The 14,025-nt window shown below is 48.3% G+C and overlaps 1 long non-coding RNA gene across 1 annotated transcript in view; it reads left to right on the forward strand.

Annotated features, from left to right (window-relative positions):
* Positions 1–13,789, forward strand: part of LOC148108043 (uncharacterized) — a 34,051-nt gene extending 20,262 nt beyond the window's left edge. Inside the window, exons 3-4 of the long non-coding RNA XR_015720924.1 lie at positions 2,407–2,846; positions 12,880–13,789. This is a non-coding gene — a long non-coding RNA (uncharacterized LOC148108043). The remainder of the gene's footprint in view (positions 1–2,406; positions 2,847–12,879) is intronic.
* Positions 13,790–14,025: the final 236 nt, after the last annotated feature.

A 14,025-nucleotide genomic window follows, 5' to 3' on the forward strand; every position in this document is an offset into this window, starting at 1 on the left:
TAGCATTCTCCAGTCATGAAATTCTAAGTAATAGAATTCTGGGGTTTATGGAACGCTAATCAATACTTCTCTGGTGCCATAAAATTCTAATCAATAGAATTCTCTGGTTGTGAAATTCTAACTAATAAAACTCTGAAGCCATGAAATTCTAATCAATCAGAAAACCTCCCTGGGGTGCCTGGCTGGCTCAGTCTGTAGAGCGTGTGACTCATGGGCCCAGGGTTGTGAGTTCAAGCCCCACATTGGGTGCAGGGCTTACTTAAAAAGCAAGCAAGCAATCAATCAGGAAACCTACATGTGAAAGCAGGTGGGGAGCAAAAATCTCAGTCATCAGTGGGTGTTAACTAGGTGAAGGCAGGAATAATGCCCAGGAGGAAATTGCAAATAGCACGTAGGATGGGCCTGTGGCAGGAGGGTAGAGAGGTTGGGAGCTGGAACCTGCCCTCTACCCAGCCGTTCAGTTGGTAAGACAAACTGTTGCAGAAGGATCTGTTTCTCTTCCTTTGAGCCATGACACCAGAGTTTCAGCAGAAGAGAAGCTGGGGAAAATAATATACCTAGGGGTGCCTGGGTGGCAGTTGAGCATCTGCCTTTGGCGTCCATCATGATCCCAGGGTCCTAGGATTGAGTCCAGCATCAGGCTCCCTGCTCAGCGGGGAGTCTGCTTGTCTCCCTCTCCCCCCACCCCCACTTGCTTGCTCTCGCTCTCCCTTTCTCTTTCAAATAGGTGAATAAATCTTTTTTTTTTTTTTAAAGATTTTATTTATTTATCTGACAGCGAGCAAGAGAGCACAAACTGGGGGAGCTACAGAGGGAGAGGGAGAAGCAGACTCCCCACTAAATAGGGAGCCCCATATGGGGCTCAATCCCAGGACCCTGAGATCATGACCCAAGCCGAAGGCAGCTGATTAACTGACTGAGCTACCCAGGCGCCCCATCAAATAGGTGAATAAATCTTTAAAAAATAACAATAATAATATGCATAGAGGCACATCTGGGCTAGTCAGGCCCCAGTGCCAGGTCTGCTTCCAATCAGGCCTATGGCCTATGTAGCTCTCTGCCTACTGCATTGAATGAGAGGACGCTGGAGGGACTGTATATGGGCCTCAGTCCTACTTCTTGCCCTTACGAATATTATAATATGGTATTGCCCAAGACTGCTTCTCCCACCCCCCACATTTATTATTCATTGCTCCATCAATAGCATTATTAACAATAGCAATAATAGCAATGCCACGGACTGTGTCAGCGATGAAACCAAATGATCTATAATCATTGCTACTGAAAGTGTGGTTCCTGGATAGTGTTTGTTCCAAAACCGTCAGCACAAAATATGTAAGACATGAAGAGTGTTGAGAAACTTTTATGACAGTTTGACATTGCCAGGACATCCAGGCGCGTGACTATTTTTCCAACACTTCATTTTCCAGGTATTGTACAAAAAGTATCTGTCCGTAGTAGTTTAGAAACAGTAAACTGAAAAGAAAAGGAAAAAACAAAACAAAACAGTAAACTGGTCCCTTATCACAGATGGTAGGAGAGGCTCTCTTTATCCCCGATATCCCTTTAAAACTCACAACGAGCCTTGTGCAGCTGGTACTTTTATTCTTTCCACTTTCTGGTTGCAGGAACTGAAGCTCAGGGAAGTTGCCCAAAGCAAGTGGCAAGGAAGGATTCTAGATCTGTCAGAAGCAGGAGGCTGAACTCTCAGGCACACCTCCCTGCTCCCTCACCACCTCCACCTCTCAGCCCCCACCTGCCATCTGGGTTCCATAACCTGTTTACTTTAACTCCGCAGGTACCCACCCCTTCCTCCCCTGAGTCCTAATGAAAGGTGGTTCCAGCCCAAACACCTGCCCCGCTCCTATTCCTGCTGCTCCCACCCTTCAGCGTCTTTCCTTGCCGCCATCTCGCCATCTCCACGAGCGCTCTCCAACAGGAGTCTCTGAGACAATGGAGACGTCTATTATCTGCTTGTCTGGTACAGCAGGCATTGGCCACATGTGGCTATTGAGCACTTGAGAGGTGATTAATGTGACAGGGGAACTGAATTGTTAAGTGTCATTATAAATAACTACATGTGGCTGGTGGCTGTTGGATTGGATCGTGCAGATCTAGAGAGGAAAAAGTCCAAACCTCACAGCGCACTCAGAGCCTTTGGTTTTGGATCAGGAACTTGCTGAGTGACCTCTGGGGTAACAGTCACAAAGTGAGGGCTAATAGATCTGGATGCAAATCTGTGTCCGCAAGCTGTGTGGCACTGGGTAAGTTACTTAACCTCTCTGTGCCATCAAGTCCTCATCTGTGAAATGGGACTAAGAATTCCCTTCTCCTAGGCTTAATTGGATTTTACTTACAGTCCTTAGGAAACTTTTTTCACTGCATACCAAATTGTGCTTCTTATAGACAGCAAGATGGAGTCACTCACGTCAAGCAGTCACCCATGCCAAGGAGTGACGTAATGAATCAGGAAGGCAGCCAAGGGCATGAGCTGAGGATAGATATCACCAGAACCAGAACATGCTGGCAGCCCTCAGAACTGATAACTAGCAAAGCCAAGAGAGTCTGGAAGAACCAAGAAGTGATCATCAGTAGAACCAGAAGAGGTCTGGGAGCCCTAAACACTGATCAAATTCCTCTGAAGAGGGAGGATTTCTGCAGCAAACTGTCACATTCTCCAGACACTGACTCTTCCACGTCGGACCCTGTTAGAACGGTCTTTGCCCAAGACCCGACTGAGCTCTGAGCATAACAGAGAGCCTCCACTGCCGGAACGGAATGAGCAGTAAGCACCGAGAGCCGAGCCGGGACCAGAGCCCCATCTCAAGCTCACAGCCTGGCTTCAGGTTGGGTTTGTTAACTTCTTACCTTTGTGGTATCTTGTTTGTTGCGTGACTTTGTATTGTACTTTGTTTTGTGTGATGGGTATGGAGCCAAGTTGAATGGGATGTCATTGACTTTGGAATCCTGAACCTGCTTTACAGTTATGTTGACCTTGCTTTATGATTGAATAAAACTGACACTGCGGAAAGACAGCGCGTGTCCTGGCCTTCGTAGTCTCAGCTCCATGCTTCTGGGCTCCTATTCTATCCTCTGTCTCTTCCTCCCCTCTGCATCTGTGCAAACTGAGGCCCTGAAGGGGTTTAACTTTCCCAGAGTCCTTCAGGAAGCATCAGGCAGGGTAAGGTCTAGGTTACCAGGTCTCTTCACTCTTTAGGTTCTACCACCTGGAAGCTGTGTGACCTTGAGCAAGTTTCTTAACCTCTCTGAGCCTGGTCTTCCCTTTTTTAAAATGTAAAGAAAGCAGTCTTACCTCACAGCAGTCTTAAGAGAATTCAGTGATTAAACGAGAAAATGTGGGCGCGTGGGTGTCTCAGTCAGTTAAGCGGCTTCCTTCGGCTCAGGTCATGATCCCTGGGTTCTGGGATTGAGCCCCGCTTCCGGCTCCCTGCTCAGTGGGGAGTCTGCCTCTCCCTTTCCCTCTGCCTTTCCCTCTGCTCATGCTCTTTCTCTCTCTCTCTCAATCTCTCTCTCTCTCTCAAGTAAATAAAATCTTTAAAAATAAATAAATAAATGAGAAAATGTGCATTTAGCATACTGATAAGCTCTCAAGGTCAGCAATTACTCTTGCTGCTCTCTCGGTACGGTAATTAGTTTAACTATAATAATTATTATTATTCATAATTACTCCAGCCCAGGCCTCTTTCCTAGGCCTTTATTTATTTATTTTCATTTTTAAAAAGACTTATTTATTTATTTATTTTTAAGTAGGCTCCACACCCAGTGTGGGGCTTGAACTCACCACCCTGAGATCAAGAGTTGCACGCTCCATCAACTGAGTCCGCCAGGTGCCCCTCCCCTGCCTTTAAAGAATGGTTTGTAGCCTGAGGCCCTGTTCTAAAACCTAAACTGGTTTCTCTTCCCCTCTATGGAGGCCTGAAGTCTGAACTCCTTACTGGAAGGAGGTGGTAATAAAAGGATGGGGCACAGGGGCAAGTGCTGGGAATCTGGAGGTGAGAATGACGCAGGGCCACCTCTTTTTTTTTTCTTTCTTTTTTTTTTTTTAGATTTTATTTTTAAGGGGTGCCTGGGTGGCTCAGTCGGTTAAGCACCTGACTTTGGCCCAGGTCATGATCTCAGGGTCCTGGGATGGAGCCCAGCTTCGAGCTCCCGGCTTAGCAGGGAGTCTGTTTGTCCTTCTGCCCCTCCCCGCCTTCCTCATGCTCCCTCTCTCTCGAATAAAAATAAATAAAATCTTAAAAAAAATATTTGTTTCTAAGTAATATCTACACACAACGTGGGCTCGAACTTATAACCCTGAGATCATGAGTCACACATTCTATGGACTGAGCCTTTTTTTTTTTTTGAATATTAAATCCAGTATAGTTAACATACAGTGTTGTATTACTTTCAACTATACAATATAGTATTTCAACAATTCATTTTTTTTAAGACTTTATTTATTTGAGAGAGAGAGAGTGAGAGAGAGCACAAGCAGGGGAGAGAGGGAGAGGCAGGCTCCCTCTGAGCAGGGAGCCCAATGTGGGGCTCGATCCCAGCACCCTGGGATCATAACCTGAGCCTAAGCAGACACTTAACCGACTGAGGCACCCAGGCGCCTCTGTTTGAACAATTCTATACATGACGCAGTGCTCATCACAATATGATACCAGTACTCTTAATCCTCTTCACCAGTTTCACCCAAGCCCCCACCGCCCTCCAGGGTCATCTCTTGGTGTGTGTACATGTGTGGGCTGGCTTGGCTCTTGCAGGGACCCGCAAGCAAGTGTCAGTACCTGTACGTGAGCCAGGGCCTACCTGGCTTGGGGCTGGGTGGGCCTGGAGGGGACGCTTTGAGGTCCCAGGAGACCAAGATGAGGCTCACACAGCTGCAGAAGCACCTGCAGCCTGGGAAGAAGGTGCCACTGATCTACTTCAGAGATGCTGTGGAAACCGCAACCCTGCGGGCTCCCCCTCACGGTGCCCCGGGACCTGTGGCAGGTCAGCCTCCAAGTTCCATGGGAAGTCACGTGGGCTGTGCCCACGGCTGGGAGGGAGAGGAGACACAAGGAAGGACAGCAGCAAAGTGAGGAATTCCTTTATTCCCTGGGAGGCAGAGGGGGCCAAGAATGTGCACTGGCCTGGAGTCCTGGCGTGTTCTGGTTTCGAGTTCTGTGTCTTCCATACGCAGATGGGGAGTTCTGGTGCTGTAGCCACACAGACCAAACACCAATATTTGGCCAGCGCTAATAGCTTTGTGACTTTGGGCAAAACCCCTGTCTTATCTAAGACTCCATTTCCCAATCAGTGAGCAAAAAGTATACCTACCCACTGGGGTGTGGGGACCCCGAGTGTAGCGTGGTGCCTGGCACATGGCAATTACTCATTAAATATTAGTTACTTTATCATCGAGTTGCTCACACTTTCTGATCTGCAGGGCCGGACTCTACTGAACTGTGGAGATCAGGATAAGGTCACAGGCAAGGCAGTGAATTGTAGGGCTTAGAGTTTCAGCTCTGGATCTCTGCCTAGTGTGCCTTTGGGCAGGTCCCCCTGCCCTCTGAGCCTCCACTTCCTTTTTTTATATAATGGGAGGGCTTTAAAGTTTGGAAATGCCTGATCCTTGCTAGAGGCTTCGTGGGCCTCCCATTTTCTTCACCCAGCTTCTGCTTCCCAACTTTTTGTAGGCTGACCAATTGACCTTTTTTTCCCCTAAGATTTTATTTATTTATTTGACAGAGAGAGAGCACAAGCAGGGGAAGCAGCAGAAGGAGAGGGAGAAGCAAGCTCTCCACTGAGTGGGGAGCCCAATGTGAGGCTTGATCCTAGGACCCTGCGATCATGACCTGAGCCCAAGGCAGATGCTTAACTGACTTGAGCCACCCAGATGCCCCATCAATTGACCTTCTGACCAATTTTTTTTCTTTGCACACATGTCTGAACAATTGTTAAGGAACCTTAATTCTGGGAATGGGGTTACTCCTCCCTTTCCTTGGGTGGCAAAATTGGGGGCTCAGAGAGGTGAAGGGACTTGTCCAATGCCGCACAGACCTAACTCCTGGATCATGGACTTGATTCTGACCTGCCCTTTTTCCTTTAGCTCTGGGAATGTTTTCTTTTTTTAAACACAGAAAGGCATACACGGGGATTTGCATTAAGGTATTTGCATTAAAAAAAAAAAAAAAGCCCAGGGGTGCCTGGGTGGCTCAGTCTGGTTGGTTAGTCAGTTGAGCCGCTGGCTGACTCTTGGTTTCAGTTAAGGTCTGTGATCTCGTGGGTTGTGGGATCTAGCCCTGCGCTCAGCGGGGAGCGTGCTTGAGATGCTCTCTCTTCTTCTGCACTACCCCCCGCTCATGCGCTCTCTCTCAAATAAATAAATCTTTTTTTTTTTTTTAAGATTTTATGTATTTATTTGTCAGAGAGAGCACAAGCAGGGAGAGCTACAGGCAGAGAGAGAAGCAGTCTCCTCACTGAGCAAGGAGCCTGATGTGGGACTCAATGCCAGGACTCTGGGATCATGACCTGAGCTGAAGGCAGACGCTTAACCAACTGAGCCACCCAGGCGTCCCTCAACTAAATAAATACTTTTTAAAAAAAAGCCCACTTCACACACCCATTAGGTTGGCTATTACCCCAAAAAACGGAGACTAACAAGAATTGGTGAGGGTGTGGAACTGAAACCCTTGAGCACTGCAGAGAGGAATGGAGAATGTTGCTATGGAAAATGGTATGGCAATTCCTGGAAAAACTAATTATAGAATTGCCATATGATCCAGCAATTTCACTTTTGGGTATATATTCAAAAGAACTAAAAGTAGGAAGGCTCCCTGGGGGTGCCTTGCTGGCTCAGTTGGTTACTCTTGATCTTGGGGTCATGAGTTTGAGCCCCATGTTGGGCATAGAGCTTATTTAAAAACGAAAAAAGAGGGATGCCTCGGTGGCTCAGTCAGTTAAGCATCTACCTTTCAGCTCAGGTTATGATCCCAGGGTCCTGGGATCCAGCCCCACATTGGGCTCTTTGCTCAGCAGGGAGCCTGCTTCTCCCTCTGCCTGCTGCTCTCCCTGCTTGTGCTCTCTCTCTCTTTGTCAAATAAAGAAATAAATCTTTAAAAACAAACAAACGAAAACAAAGGAAAGTAAAAAAACCCAATTTTAGGAAATTAAAAAAAAATTATCTGGGTACCTATTTCCCTAAATAATTGAATACTGTACTACCGTTTTAATCATGTTACTTCAAATCTTTTTTGTTTTCCTTTTCAACAAAAACGATAAAGCATTATAGCTTCAGGTGAAAGCCTTTGTTTACTCCTCCTCTACCCCACTGCTCTTCCTGCCCCCCCATCGGGGAGTTTGGTGGTTTCCATAAACGCTTTAGGTTTAGGGTTTCCATACATTGCACGCATGTTTTTACATCCATACTTGTGTTGATACAAGTGTGCTTCCATTGCACTAGAATCATCACACACAATATTATTCTTGTGTTTTTAAAAATGTCACATATGTCCTCATATTTTCCCCACATCTTTCTGCAACTTGATTTTTTCCGCTTCACCGTATGTTTTCAAGATCCATCCATTTTGAGTTCATTCCCTTTACCTGCTGTGGAGTTTTCCACTGTATAAATAGGCCACACTTCATTTGTTTGTTGTCAAAGAGAGGTATTTGCCAAGGTGAGCAAACCGTTTCCCCAAACAGATTGGTCTGCAAGAATTTCCTGGGGCAATTAGTGGCGTTATTTATCGGTTTCCAGTCCTATTTTTCCAGGCAAGAATTTCCTGGATCAGATAGTCGAGTCTTGTTAACATCGGGGTCCTCTTTTCTCAGGCCCGGGCGTGGAGAAAGGTTGAGGACGGTAGTCTAGGTTCGTATGTTTATCCAGTCCCCTATGGATGGGCATTGAGGTTAATGCCAGTGTTTTGCTATCACACCCAGTGCTGCAACGACACTTTGTGAGAGCTTTTCTGGGGTCCCCACACAGACGTGCAGTTGCTAGCTAGCAAGATGTGTGCATGTGCAATTTCCCTAGAGCCCTGTGTTCTTTCCGGCCCACATCCCTGCCTCCCAGAAGAGGAAAATCTCCCTCCACAGCCACCAGAACAGACGGCAGGAACTGCCAGGGCTTTGCCCACACCGGCTGCCTGCCCACCCGCCCGCCTTCCCTTGTTCTGGCAGATGAACGGTGACCTGTGACCCCGACAGGCTGGCCACACTCCCGGCCAATTTCAGCCTGTCGAAAGGAGTCCCCGGGGGTGGTTAGGGCTTGGGGATGTGTTGGCCAGATGGGCCTGGGAGGTCTTGGGTTGGCTTATCCCAGGAGGCAGAGCAGGTGGGCAGCCCCCCGCACCCCCACCCCTGTTTCCCCATCATGCATCACTGCGCTGGAGCTGGAGCCAGATGGTGGGGATGGGGCAGCCTTGCAGCTTCTGGCCTGACAAAGGATCCTCTGTACTGCTCCCCCACCCTGACTGGCGTGGCTGGCCTAGTCTGACTGCCAATCACTCTCAGCCCCGGCCTGCCTTGCCCTGGGCAGCCTTTTTGCCTAGAAGGTCCCTTCCCCCACCCCATTTACGGAGGCAGTTTCCCAAGCAATGTTCCTGGAGAGCCTTGGACTTGGAAACCCACTCATTATCCACCTGAGAGTGGGCAGGTAGGACCAAGGCAGTGTTGCCTGGAGGTTATGACAGGTCACATATTCAAATGCACTAATAAGATCAAGTGCAGTGGACCAGGTGGGGATTGTGCCAAATGGGTGCCTGGCACTCAGTGAGCCCTCATCAATGGGCCCTGCGATTATTATAATGGGGGAACTGAAGCCTAGAGAGGAGGGTGCTGGCCCAAGAGTCGAGGTTAGGAGAATACACTTGAGAGTCAGGCCCACCTGAATTAATTCCAGATCTGCTACCAAGAGGAGTTCTTGGGATCACCTAAGCTCTCATTCATTCCTCATCTGAGATGGAGCTAATTAAATCTTTATCACAGAAGACAGTCCTGAGGGAGAAGTAAGATAATGCCTAGAAAGCATCTGGTACAGAGCTAGCCCCCAGTACATGCGGGCTACATGTCATTATTACCCTGGGACCCAGAGCGAGGGTGCAGGCACTGCTAAGGACAAGAAAGCCTCAGAGCGAGGAGAGGAGGATCCTAGGGCAGCGGTAGCTGACTGGTTCAGGCCGGGGATCCACCCTGAGGACTTTCCAAGTCACAATGTGTAACCTTCTTCTTGACCAGGACTCTGTTTCCTTATCTGTAAAATGGGTTAAATGACAGCAGTTAAATGACATAGGAGCTGTAAGGATTAAGTCAATTTTTTAAAAAAGTTATTTGTTTGTTTGAGAGAGAGAGAGAGAGAGAGAGAGAGCACAAGCAAGGGGAGAGGCAGAGAGAGAGGGAGAAGCAGGCTCCCCGCTGAGCAAGGAGCCTGATGCAAAGCGGGGGGGGGGGGGGGGGTTCTCCATTCCAGGACCCTGGAATCGTGACCTGAGCCGAAGGCAGATGCTCAACCACTGAGCCACCCAGATGCCCCCAATTAAAAAAAAAATTTTTTTTAAGGGAGGTAGAAGTTGATTGAATACACTGCAAGGGAGTGGCGGGCAGGACAGTCGAGGAGAGGCTGTCTGCCAGGATTAAGTCAATTTTCACCTGGAGAGCTTATGGACCGCAGTCAATCAGTATTAGTTATTATTGGGAGGCAAGGAGTCATTTCTGACTCCCCTCATGCAGGCTAGGGTTTGGAGGGTCTCCGAGTCAGATCTGTTTTGGGGGCATAGCAGAGGGGAGGAAGGGGGAAAGCCTGCCCTGGGGGGCCAGGGGCCCTGGCTACCCTTCTGGGTGCTGCCTCTATTTTGCTGGGTGACTCGAGGCCTCTGGAGAGTGGATGATTTGACCCCCACTGTTTCCCGGGAGTCTGGTTCTAGGATTCTCTGACCTGGGCAGGGGCATGAGGGAGGGAAGGTGGATGGGCTGAGAGACTAGCAGGGGTTAGCCACGGAGCTGCAGCCAGGCCAGCCTTCATGTCGGGCTGCCTCCAGGAATCCCTCCCCACACGCTGGGTCCAGGCATGTTCCAACTGGCTCCTTGATGCCAACTGAAGTCTATTAATATCAAAGTAATAAGGTAATTACTGTGATTTGGAAAAATTACTAGTGAATGCTTTTGAGGGAATTTCAGAGCAGAGAGTAGGGTGAGTGAAACATCTGTGAGAAGAGGATGAAGGATTATTCTGGATGCAGCATGAGGGTGGCAGGCTCTGGGCCCAGGGGGAGTTCCCTCCATACTCAGCAGCTTGGGACTCCTTCTGCAGTGACTGAGTAGAGGAGAGCTCTCAATGCTGCTCTTGGGGGGGGGGGGGAGGTGGGAGGAGGCACTGGCTTTTGCGGCTTGGGAGAGGAACCGGGGTGGGGGTGGGGGGGTGGGAATGTGGGGTTTTTAGGCCCTAAAATGACTCTGGCAGATAGCCTGTGACCTCTGACTCAGAAAGTGAGTGACCTCCTGCCCCAAAGTCTGGGAGAAGGGTTAGACGGAAGGCCCCTGAGTCAGAGAGGCTGGGAAGAGCATAGAAGCAGAGGGTGGCAATGTGTGACTCTTGGACCACAGCATCGTCATCACCTGGGGACTTGCAGACCCACCAATGGCAAGCTCCGGGATGGGGCCCTGTGATCCGTGTTTGAACAAGCCCGGGGTAGAGGTGTGGGATAATAGGCAGGGCCAGGCCTGGGAAGTGGGGCGTGAAGACTGCTTTGAGAGGTTTTTAGGAGGTTGACTCTGTAGGAACTGATGACAGGGTGGACGTGGAAGATGGCATGGTCATCATAGTCCTAGAAATAAGAAGAAGCCGCAAATCTATGCTGTGGACTCATTCAGTGGGACAGAGTGCTAAGCACTTTCTCGGTATGACCTTCATTTCACCTCACGAGAACCCTCACGGGTAGGGACGACTGTGGACCCAATATTTTGGATAGAAACTGAAGAACAGAAAGGCTAGATGCCCAAGGCCCCACAGAGCCAATCTTCAGATACTGGCGTTTTGCTTCCTCTCTGAGAGCAGCCTGCTTTGGTCTCTCTGAGGAGGGCGGTTGGTGACCTGGGTGAAGGGTAAAGACTGCTCAGGGGAGAAATAACTTTAAGGGAGGCTAGCCCTGTTTTGATTTTAAATTTACCAAGCGCTTACTATGTGCGCTTGTTTGTGCATTGTCACTTTTATTTTTTATTTTTTTGTCACTTTTAAATGTCACTCTGGGGGCACCTGGCTGGCTCAATCAGAAGAGCATGTGACTCTTGATCTCCGCGGCTTGAATTCAAGCCTCACGTGAGACGGAGAGATCACTTAAATAAATAAAACTAAAACAAAAAAAGTCACTTGGATCCTCTAGGTGCTGCAACTGTCCCCATTTTACAGATGTTGCAATTGAGGCTCAGAAAACAGGGTCAGCTGCCCAAGGTCACATAGCGAACAGCACAAGAAAAATTTCAAGCAAGGCAACAGGAATTTGGAATCCTGCCTCTTAATCCAGATAAGCAGACCCTAGACTTGGTGGGGACCCACCCTTACACAGAGGTGCTTTCCTGGTTTCCGTCCATTTGGGGTGCCCACCCCGTGTCCCCAGGCACCCAGGATAGGTCCAGGCACAGAGTGTGCACAGAGTGGATGTCTGTTAAGTGACAGTCATAACATTTGTCTAAATACAACAGTTTGTGGAAGCCAGAAGAAGGGATTAAAATGGAAGGAGCCTCTTCCATACAGAGCCACTTAATTCTCTCACAGCCCTTCAGCCTTTTGTTATATTATCCCCATTTCACAGATGAGGAAAGGAGGACTCAGAGAAGAAATGATGTGTTTGAGGTCACGCGGTGTTGGTGGAAGGGCCAGGGTTGTGAGGCCAAGTCTGCCTGACCCCTCAAATCTGGTTCTTTTTCCTTTGGCTGGGTCCGTGCCTGGGTGGTAGGGGTGCAGAGATGGAAGGGGCTCAAAAAATGGTGGCTGGCATAATAATTATTATTATTGTTATCACCATCTGTGAAATGGATGTATAATCCTTACCCGAGGAAGGGAAGAATGCGCTTCACCCGGTCCAGACTCCCATCAGCTCTAGGGCCGGATGGCCAGCCTGCTTAGGACCCTGCAGCTCTGGCTCTCTGCTGCCCTCTGCTGGCATCAGCCAGATGTGGCGCTGGGCTGTGGAAACCATGTGGCCCCAGCGCCCTAAGCTGGTCTCCAGCTCATTAACAGTGTCTTTTGCCAGTGACCAGTACTGAGCTGGGGTGGGGACAGGGCTGGTGAGGCTCTCCTTTGTGAAATGTTGGATTTGGAACTAAAAACTCTTAGACCGTGACTCTGAATCTGTCTCTGCCAAGGTTGACACCTTCCCGGCTCCTCATTATCTCTAGAGGGAAAGCCAAACCCATTGCCCTGCCTCCTGCCCCCTGTACTTCTAGCCTCTGAAACCTTCTTGCTTCTTAACCTGAGCATTATCAAAACCTAGTCTGAACCATTATCATCCCCCCACAAGGTTTATTTTCTTGCCCGGGGGTTAGAATCAGAACCCCAGGATGATTGTCTGGTTGAAAGAGAAAAACCATCTCTTAATGCCCTCCCCCCCAACAAAACACACCCAAGAGCAAATGTCCTGCTTCCTGCCATGGTTGTTTAACCTTGCTCTCTCCTCTTTGGCTTGATTTCTACCCCAGGGCTCAGCCCTTGGTTCATTTTTCTTCTTTCTCTGCACTCTTCCTAGGTTATTTTTGGCGGTCACACACTTTGAACGTCTCCCAACTGCTGTTGACTCTCCTGAACCTCCCGCACCCCAGCTTTTAGCTACTCTTATCCATCTTCCCTCCTCCGTACCTGCTAATTATATTTACTCCTCTCCATCCCCGCTGCAGCCACTCCCGAGTCCCCGTTGCCACCATCTGCCATATGGACGACTTCAACAGCCTCTGGGCAGATTGTATTTTCCAGAGATGGCCGTAACAGCAGCTCCCATCCCATATGCTCTTCTAGGATCCTCTCATTCTTCCATCAAGAGGTGGAGTACCATTCTCCTCCTCTTGCATATGGGGGGACTTCTCCGACTGTCTTGATCCACAGAGGACAACGGAAATGATGTTATACGACTTCCCAGCCTAGATCATAAGAACACCATGACCTTCCTTCCACCTTGCTTTCCCGGGACACTTGATCTTGTGCGCCAACCACCATGCTGTGGGGAAGCCCAGCAGCTCATGGACAGGAACAGAAGTCCCTGGTCCCCGGCCTCACCTGGGCTCCCAGCCAAGAGTCCATACCAATTTGGTAGGCAAATGAATGAGCTGTCTTGAAAATAGATCTCCCATCCTCCAATTAGGCCTGTGCATTTGATACTATGTGGGACAGAGATGAGCTGTGACCACTGAGCTCTGCCCCAACTGCAGACAGTGAGATATAATCGACTGTCACTGTTTTAAGCCTCTGAGTGGGGTTGATTTTTACACAGTAATATATAACCTGAATACTCTTTTAAATGGTCTCCCTGCTTCTAATCCAACCCCCCTCACATTGTCCATATTCTGTTTGGTGGCCAGAGCGATCTTTTAGAAACATAAATCAATTAACCATTTAGAGGATTAGATACTTTGAACAGCTCTCTTGCTCAAAAAAAATCTACAAGTGCAGGATAAAAATCTAAAAATATATTACTGAGCTGCTCAGAGTGAAATGGATATGGCAAAACCTATTTTGATATACAAGCATTTCTGCAACATCTGAATCATACTGCTTATAATATGGAAATAAAGGAAATTATCAATTCGTTAAGGCTTGCCACATGTAAATCTCAAACACGACGGGACAGGAGTAATTATCAGCCATTCTAGATCTTCTCTCTCATATTTGGGGACATGAGTCAAGTATGACAGTGGAATCTTTGGTTCTGAAAATTTGGTTCTGCAAATCGGTTCGAAAAGAAAGAAAAATCTCTCTTTGGTTGGAATAAGCTGGGAATCACATAAGTACGTTGTTGTATGGAGATATAATTTACATACCATAAAGTT

This window comes from Ursus americanus, chromosome 22 (genome assembly GCF_024610735.1).
Source record: "Ursus americanus isolate L20-20 chromosome 22, mUrsAme1.1.p, whole genome shotgun sequence".
Lineage (NCBI taxonomy): Eukaryota > Metazoa > Chordata > Mammalia > Carnivora > Ursidae > Ursus > Ursus americanus.